This window comes from Lynx rufus, unplaced genomic scaffold (assembly GCF_022079265.1).
Source record: "Lynx rufus isolate CCGP_SWC_20201006 ecotype Redwood Valley unplaced genomic scaffold, mLynRuf1.p SCAF_10, whole genome shotgun sequence".
NCBI lineage: Eukaryota > Metazoa > Chordata > Mammalia > Carnivora > Felidae > Lynx > Lynx rufus.
Genome location: NW_025814824.1, coordinates 22,257,810 through 22,267,155, shown reverse-complemented (window position 1 = coordinate 22,267,155; position 9,346 = coordinate 22,257,810). Strand labels below are relative to the sequence as shown.

The 9,346-nt window shown below is 41.5% G+C and overlaps 1 non-coding gene across 1 annotated transcript; it reads left to right on the top strand.

Moving 5' to 3' along the window:
• The first annotated feature begins 931 nt into the window (after positions 1–931).
• LOC124505312 (U6 spliceosomal RNA) lies at positions 932–1,037 on the top strand. Its single transcript, XR_006960614.1, has one exon. It is a non-coding gene; the product is annotated as a U6 spliceosomal RNA (small nuclear RNA).
• Positions 1,038–9,346: the final 8,309 nt, after the last annotated feature.

Below are 9,346 nucleotides of genomic sequence, written 5' to 3'. Positions count from 1 at the left end.
AGAGATAACCAGGTCCTTATCAGCCCAGAGAGGAAACCAAAGGAAGCTATATAACAAACCTTGCAACTAGCCCTTATCTACCTTTAGTTTCCCCATTTTTTTGCCTTCCCACAGAATGCTGCCCCTGGAACTCAAAGTCTCTTACCTTTGTCTTGTACATCTCTAAAAATATATTGCTCTTTTGTTAAGATGTTATATAAACCCACATTCTAACCACCCCTTTGAGTTACTCATCTCTGAGTGCTCCCAAGTACATGCGCAGTGCACAAGTTAATAAAGTTCTGTTTTTCTCTTGTTAATCTGTCTTTTGTCAGGCGAATTTACAGAGCCCCAGACAGTGAACCTCAGATAGGTAGAAGGAAAATAGTTCCCCTTTCCTACACGATCCAGGTCCCTTCAATCTATTGTATGCCAGAGGTCGTGAAAATTAGCACAACCTTGGGATAGGACCATGAATGTGTAGCCCATGTGTTTTTGTTTACTCTAATTTCTGGGGTGGGTGGGGGTAATTTCAAGGGCTACTACTTTGCTTTCTTACTACAAACATTCCTAATCTATAGGTCAAGGAACCCATGTGAAATTTCTGCTAACTGCGAAATATGTGCACTTGAATTACCCATTTGGAGAGCAAGGAAGTGACAACCAAGCAGGTCCATAGAGATAATAACCCCTCCTGTGGGATAGACCTGGGTCAGAACTCCATTTATTACCTTTACTAACTGAACTCCTTATACCCCTACTATAATGCAGAGGAAAGCAAGATGGCACATGGATCTCCTGGTATCAGATTGAACTTGGATGCTGTGTTTGACAAACCTGGAAAAATCTGGAAATTCCCCTTTCCAAGTGTGCCACAGTACATTTACCCAAGTAAATGGCTATAGGTCCCACTTGGGAAGGATGGAAGAATCACTGTTGTATGTAATTGCTGGTGTTAGCTTCAGCAGCACGTATACAGAATTGGAAAGATACAGAGAAGATTAGCATGACCCCTGCGTGCAGATGACATGCAGATTCATGTATATACCTGCTGCGGTGTCAGAGATCCCTTCATCATCTGGACCTGGGTGCTCCTTCAGTCAGTGGGTCCTGCATCTGGGAGTTGACTCCAGTGTGGAAACTGGGGAAAAGTTTGTGACTTTCCACTGGGGAGTGTTGCCTTCTACTCATCTATTCCTAATTTTTCTGATAGATATAGATATAGATATTTAGATATAGATTTGACAGTACCCTGGGCAGTTGGCTGCTTATTGATCTTGCCTCTAGGAACACCACGTATTTCAAGGCATCTCTAAGACCGTATTAAGTCAGACCCCTCTTGGCTGCCATTCAGACCTTGCTAACCATGCTATTCCAAGATCCTATCATCCCCTTTGCTTCTAGGGAACTCAGTTCTGTAACAGCTACTAATTCAGCCCACAGAAGACAGGCATTACTGAGCATTGCAGTGATGTTCCTCCCTAGTTCATTCCTTATTGCTTTAATAAGTGGAGTGCTCTCCAGGCCCTCTTAAAGGAAATGACCAGCTGGTAGGTTTTCCAGTTGTATATAATAGATCCATTCTAGCATACTTAGCTCTCTAAGCCTTCTGAGCTGTTTCTCACCGTTTTCCAGAGCCTCTCTAATTTAATGCCAGCTGTCATTTTTTCCAAGCCTGTAGAACCATCACTTAGAGTTCTTGCCAGGGAGTTAAATAAATCCTGTTTCACTAGCGAGTTCCCTCATATGGTAAATCTTCCTTCATCTAGCTTTATATGCCACCTTCTTGATCTGGCATCTTCAAGATTCACTTCCAGACATATTTTCCCGGTTCCTGCCAGCACATGTTACCCATGTCCTGTAGCAACTTTGATGTATAATCCCTCCTAGTCCCTGACACATCCAGCACTTCTCCAGGCTGGCTATGCCGAGGTTTGATCATATTTAAGGGCCTGATCATATTTAAAGTCCAGGTGGACTTTAAGAGAGCAGATCCTAAGGAGGTTATTTGTTGTCTTGTTTGGCACCTACCTCATTTGAGGCCTCTGCAGAGTCTTAAACAAGGTGGATTATCTCTCTTCCAAAAGAAGTAAGCCACTTCTGCTGGCCTGGTGGGCTCAGAGAGATTAAGGATACGAAGTTCACTGGTTCATCTACCTATGTGTCTTCATCTCAAATCTCAGAGTTCCACTCTTTCCCTCTCTGGGTGCTGTACTGGTATAGGAGATTTGCCTAGGCCTAGAATTCTCTAAAGCTCTGCCAATATTATACTTAACTTCTCTGTCTAATCTTCAGCTGTTTCCACCCTCTGGCTTCAGGTGATGAGAATCTTTTCGAATGCTACCACGGAGGCCTCTGACACTCACACTTTACTTTGAATTATTAAGAGGTCTGAACCTGTCATTTTCTTTCTTCACTAAATCAATGCTACTTAGCAACAGCCACTCAATTTCACAGTCTTTGCAGTTGCTATTTCCCCGTATCTCTCCAGCGCCTGGGAAATTGTACCAGGCAGTGCATTCCCTCCACCTGCATCCCATCCCCTTCTCCTCACAGGGAAGTCTTAGTAGTTGCCTGCTACGGCTTCCCAGAGACTATATCAGTCCATCACCTACCACCTGTGATCCAGCTGGCACGTTAGATCCAACTAGAAATGTCTATCCTTAGCCTCTGCTTCTCAGATGTGTTTCTGATACAAAGCACCTGAGGTTGAGTTTCTTAAAAGTGGAGCCTGAGATGGGGATTCTTATTCAAGTAACTCACTAGAGGAGTATTCTCAGGAGAAAAGAAGTGAACAGTGCCTGATAGAGCCAGGCATAAAAGCTAATCATGAATGTGGTCTCAATCAAAGACTTAGCTTTAGTCTTTGAACCCAGGGGAAGCTTTGGAACACATGTGGCAACAAATAACCTCACCCTAAGATCAAGAACCAGTCTTTCATCCCTTAGTACCAGTCAATTATTGCCTGAAGTTTGTTGGGTGGGTACCGTGTAGCTTTCCAAGTGAGGAAGCTCCCATTCGGCCAAGGATAATGCTCTAGATGAAGGGTCGGCTGTGAGTTGTTATCAGCTAGCACTTGGAGCGCTAAAGGATGGGCACACTGGCAGATGCAAAGGATCTGTGCACTGCCACTATCCATACAATAGATCAGCAGTACATCTGAGATTCCACAGGTCAAACCAGCTGTCAGATGATGCCAATATGTGGTCCAAGGACCACGCTTTGAGTGGCAAGAAAAAGATTATTTTGTTTTCAGGTTTTTCTACCTTTTACCCCCTGCATCACTTTTCCTTTCCTTTCCTTCATGCTTCCTCTTTCCAGTTATGCTGATTCTACATCTGATCTTTACACCAGTTTGTAGGACGGCATTCAGAGGATGTGGACATCTTGTAAGTTTCTTTCATCAGAAAGGGAAGAAAAACCTCAATTTATTGGTCTGTTTTTCTACTGATGCATCAGTTGCCTACACCACAGTTGATTTTAAGCAGGTTACTTCCTTCGCCTGGATGAATAATAGTTCTTTTTGATCTTTTAAAATTTATTTATGTTTATTTTTTTTATTTGAGTAGAGTTGACACACAATGTTACTTTAGTTTCAGATGTACAATTTAGGGATATGACAAGTTTTTGCATAATGCTGTGCTCACAATTATAGCTAGAGTTCTTATGGGCGGGTCTTTTAAAAAAATTTTTTTAATGTTTATTTATTTCTGAGAGAGGGAGAGAGACAGGGTACAAGCTGAGAAGGGGTGGAGAGAGAGGGAGACACAATCTGAAGCAGCCTCCAGGCAGACTCTGAGCTGCTGTGCTCTCAGCACAGAGCCCAACCTGGGGCTCGAACCCATGAACTGTGAGATCATGACCTCAGCCAAAGTCTGATGCTTAACCAACTGAGCTACTCAGGTGCCCCTGGGTGGGTCTTTTTAAATATTATAGTCTTAGGAGCTAATTCGAGAACAAGGCAGGACTCTCAACTTTTTGTGAGAAGACTAACAATAACAAAGCCACCTTAAAGTAGGAACCACAACCAATCTTTTGATTTAAGCATAGCACTGAAAGAAGCATTTACAAGCCAAATTACTGTGGGATCTCCTGCTTGGATGGGGGGGGGCACCAAATGTGGGATGACCAGATAGGGTGGAAGCCAGTGGCATGGGCAGAGAAAGAATTCACCCAAGGCCGAACAAAGGAGATAGAAGTTTATTGAATACTCAGCAAGGGAGCAGCTGGCTGGACAGCAGAGCAGAGGCTGGCTGCTTTGAGGTGGGTGGGGGGCTGTAGTTAAAGGGGGAAGGTGAGGAGGTATGGGAACTACGGAATTTTACTTTCTTGGTACTTGTGTCCAACCCATTGGATATTTTGAGGTAGGTCGCCTAATGTGCCTGTGTGTATTCGGACAGAAAGTTACTGTGGGCCCTTCCACCTTTCTCAGGTTTCCTCTGTTCAAGTTAATCGCCTAAAAGTGGGCTCTACAATTATGTCCAACTTATTTAGAAATGCTGAGATCCCCCAAAGTTAAGGAATGTGTTCAAGTTCACACAGGAAGTGAGTGGCAAAGATTGGATGATATAGGCCTTGGGACCCCTCTTACTGTGCACGACAATTAATTTGAAATTGGATCTCTGGACCTTGAAAACAATGTTTGAAGTCGGGCTGCCAGCCATCATTTTTATACGTATGTTTTATTCTTAGAGCACAGTGGAGTAGAGCACCAACATGTAAACATGAACATAGAAACACTATGTCAAAGACAAGGATTGAGAATGTTAAAAGATGCTCTAGAGTAGACTGAAAGGTCTGACTTGGTTTAGGATGCCGACATTCACTTTAGAGAAAATCTCCCGTCATCATAGCATCATCCTCCTTACTGTGGGAAATTTTTAATAAGACTGTGATATCTGCTTCAGATATGAGAAGATGACTTCTTTTATTGCTCTCTGCTTTTCCTTAAGTGTTGTCATTTTTCATGGCATAGAGGTGACCTCAAAAGAGAATATGTTCAGTACAGAACAGACTATCCTTTCTCTATTCACATTAAAATAAGGACATTATCACCACAATCATTAACATTATCCTCCGCCTCCTTCTTCTGGTCCCCCTCCTCTTCCCCCTCCCTCCCCATCATCAAATTGTTAACTCTCACTGAGGGCTAATTATGTCTCAGGCAAAATGTTACGAACTTTATAGGTATCATCTCATTTAATCCTCAAAACATTTGTATGAAGCTAATACAATTTTTTTTTTTTTTTTTGAGAGAGAGAGAGAGAGAGAGAGAGACAAAGCATGCAAGCAAGCTGGGGAGGGGCAGAGTGGGGTGGGGAGAGAGAGTCCCAAGCAGGGTCCACACCCAGGGCAGAGATCAGTGTGGGGCTCAATTCTACCACCATGAGATCACGACCTGAGCCGAAATCAAGAGTTGGTGGCTTAATCAACTCAGCCACCCAGGCACCCCAACTAATATGCTTACTAGACTCATTTTACAGATGAGAAACTAATGTAGAGAGGATTTTAACATTTTCCCTGATAGGGAAAAATCTGTTACAAGATGGCTGACAGGACTAATAGGGAAATTCCAGTCCCCCACTGAAGACTCCCCTTTGGGGTTCTTCTTCCTACCCCGCTTGCCGCAGGTGCCAAATTACTGCTAATGTGGAAATGTGGAAGTAACAGACAATAAATTGTTCCCTCTATTTAATGCTCAGGACTCAGACCTCTGGAGAGTGATCTCCTCTGAGCCTGCTGGTGTGAAATAAACCTCCTGCCTTCCAAGATCTCCGAGTGCCACTTGGTTCTTCCGCCGGGTGATCCAGACCAGGTTCCATAACATCCCCACACTCACACTTCGAGTTTGTAATAGCACCTGGATTTGAACTGAAGTTGGCTCATATTAGAATTTAGTATTGTAAACATAGTGACCTATGTTGGGCAGTTAGATCAGAAGGCAAGTCAGTTTCAAAGAAAGGTAAATGTCATCAATTTAGTTTAGAAATATATTGCATTTATGTTGGTGAATTCAGGGGAACACTTATAGGCCAACAAGAAATCCTAGAGAAGGACAAGATAAGAAGCTGCATGTTGCAGAAGGATGTTGTCTTGTAACCACAAGAGTAAAAGCACAGAAAATGACTACAGTTTGAAAAAATGGAACACTAGATATTTTTTTCTTGGTTTCTCTGACAACAGGGGCCACTCTTCATAATAATTTTACTAAGAAGTGTTTATGCAAATAAAGTACATGTTATCAGGCATAAAATAACATGTGTTTTAGGCGTTTCCTTAGAAGTCTGAGAAGTGTGGGAGGAATGTCTGCTGTGATAGAGAAGAGGGCAAAATGGGATAGACTTACGTAATGGTACAAAGGGATTTTCCTGAGCCCACATACTCTAGAATTTGGTGGGTACAAGAAAATGATTATATCTTTTTCTAATTTGTGTATAGGTTTTATAAGTAAATGAAATGTATTGTGTATTCACACTGCTTTATTTTCTCTGACACCAGTGCTGCATTGGGAAAAAAGAAAAAAAAAAGGGGGGGAAAAGAAAGGGTAGGTGAGTCAATAAACCTTATAGGACTGGCAGGTATGATGAAGGGGAGTAAAAAGCAATTCCCCCTCCCCCCTTGATTTCTAAATTCTTGGTTAGAATAGGACTCCTATTACAAGAAACACATTCAGGAAAGAAAAACAAACTTGTTTATTAACATGTATATGTTGTGTATACCTGAAAGATACCCAGGGAAAAATGAGTAGTAACTCTTCCAATTCAAGTTTAATACCATCTTCTGAGAAAGACAAAAGGAAAAGAGTTTGGGGGAGGGCAGCTGGGAAGGTGACCAGGAAAAGCCTGGTAAACAGGGATAAGGTTTGTTATGCAGATGTAAGTTTGAGCCTTTTCCCATTGATAAGATTCTCTTGTGATTTAGAGCCATCCTTTTCATTTTAGTTCAGAGAGGGAGACACCCTTTATAAATGGAGATTCTCTTTATAAATGTAAATTTCCCTTACAAAAGGATAACTTACATTCTGTTTTCAGAGCTTTTTCTGGATCTGCTGTTTCTTAAAATAACCAGCTCAAAATAATTCTTATGCCAAAGAGGCATATTTTGGGGTAGATTCTGCCAGCCATCATTTACATTATTAATAATAAAATATACACCAAACTACTTAGGTTGATTTCTTAGGTGATGAGTAGATTGGAAACAAAAAACAATTTGTTTTTAAGTTCATTTATTTTGAGAGAGAGAGAAAGAGAGAGAGCATGAGCAAGCAGGGGAGGGGCTGAGAGAGAGGGGAAGAGAGAATCTCTTAACTATGGGAATTATTCTTAAGTTTAATCTTGTCCGGGCAACAGCTTTTCAGAGGACCTAGACGAACTCATACCTTTATGTGGGAAAGGTGGAAAAGTAAGACTATATATCCATATTTGCTTGTATTTATATGAAATACACTAGAAGAATATAGAAAACAAGAAGTTAAGGGAAGCAAAAGAAATGGGGTGGTGGTAATGCACTGGGTGGAGAGAGGGGAGAGAGCAAGACTTTTGGAATGTGTTATCTATGCAAAAAAAATTTTAAAGACTCTTGGGAAAAGTAATAAAATAACATCCAGAACTGTGTTTAACAGCCTCAGCAGAGTGTACACAATGAGAGAGTGGTAAATGCCTTAAAAATCTCAGAGTACTTACCTAGAGAAAGTCCAAAAAAATCAAAAGCTGACCTCTATAAGGTCACTGCAAGTCTCAGGACTTAAAATTTGATATTATGATATTTAAAGTTTTTTTTTTTCAATGCTTATTTATTTTGAGAAACAGTACACAAGAGCAAGGGCAGAGATAGAGGGAGAGAGAGAATCCCAAGGAGGCTCCATGTTGTCAGTGCAGAGCCCGATGCCGGGTTTGATCTCATGGCTGTGAGATCATGACCTGAGCCGAAATCAAGAGTCCGACGCGGAGCTGACTGAGCCACCCAGGCACCCCTGATATTATAATATTTAAATATTGTGAGATTATAAAGCAAGAACAAAAATTGTAGAGAGGAACCCACTTCAATAGAAACTTAAGTGCCTGAATGTGATTGAGATTATAAGCCTTTGGAAAATACTATAGACTTTAAGCTGTAGAATTACGATAGACTTTAATACTATAGATTATAAGCCTTCAGCAAATACATAGACGGTATCTATGTAATTCTTCTCAAGCAATCTTTTGTAAAGCCAATATTTTCAGGTTATTAATTAAATTATTTGTCCTGTTCCTTCAGCTGATCGGAGTATTCTAGCCTCAATGGCTAAACACTTGGGTCCATTACTAGGGGTAGAGATGTGAAAGGGATACACTCTGACTTCAGACAGTTCTTTCTTGGTCTTCCATGAGCAAAATAAGAAACACTTGCAAGTTTCTGTAAAGCAGAGGTATATGTACTTCCCTAGCAGATGAATAAAGAGGCAGTGCCAGAAGAAAGAGGACAGGACAGATTAATTCTTCTTGAAGGCATTGGGGGATGGGTGCTTCATGAAGATGACATTTGAAATAGATGCTTAAATCCAATTGTTATTTGTATGTTTGTTTTTCTGAGTTAAGGAAGGGGGATGGACATTCCAGATGGAGGGAACTTTTGAAATAGATGCGTGGAGATGTGGAAGGTCATGGTGGACACAGGGGCACTAGAGCAAGCCCACGAGTGTGAGTGAAGGGAATGGCAACAAGTGAGTCTAGAGAGTGAAGGGATGCCGTCCTAAGCATTTTGGACTTTGTATTAGAAAAAAAAAAGGGGGGGGGTTAGGCATCGATGGTTCTAGAGAGGAGTGTGATGTGTTGGGATTCATGGGCTGTGCAGGAGGGATATAGACTATAATGGGAAAGGACCAGAGTCAGGGAGGTCAGATCCAAGGTTATCAAAATAATCCAAATGAGAGATGACAGAGGGCTGCAGTGATGCAGGGGCCATTTCCAGGCCCAATCAGTAATATATGGAGACAACTGGATAGGAAGATAAAGGGGGAAAAGTAGTCAAAGCACACTGATGGATTTCTAGCTCTGTTCACGGGGTCATGATGATATTGTTAGATAAAACAGGAAAAAAGATCAGACACAGATTTGGAGAGAAACAAATGAGTTTGATAAGGTTAACACACTGGTTCCAAATTTTTAGCCTCTGAAGAATTTTTTCCTGGTTCTCAGCTATCAGTTTATGGACTAGTTGTTTCCCTAAATATTACCATGTCCATAATAATAGGCATTAATGAGAATACCCAGAAAGCAAATGATAAACACACATAGCCCTTCTCCTCTATAATGCCCTGCTCAGAGAGATGTCCCAGGGTAGGAGATGGAGATGTGTGCTTAAAGACCAATGTCTGGGTGGCCTAAGA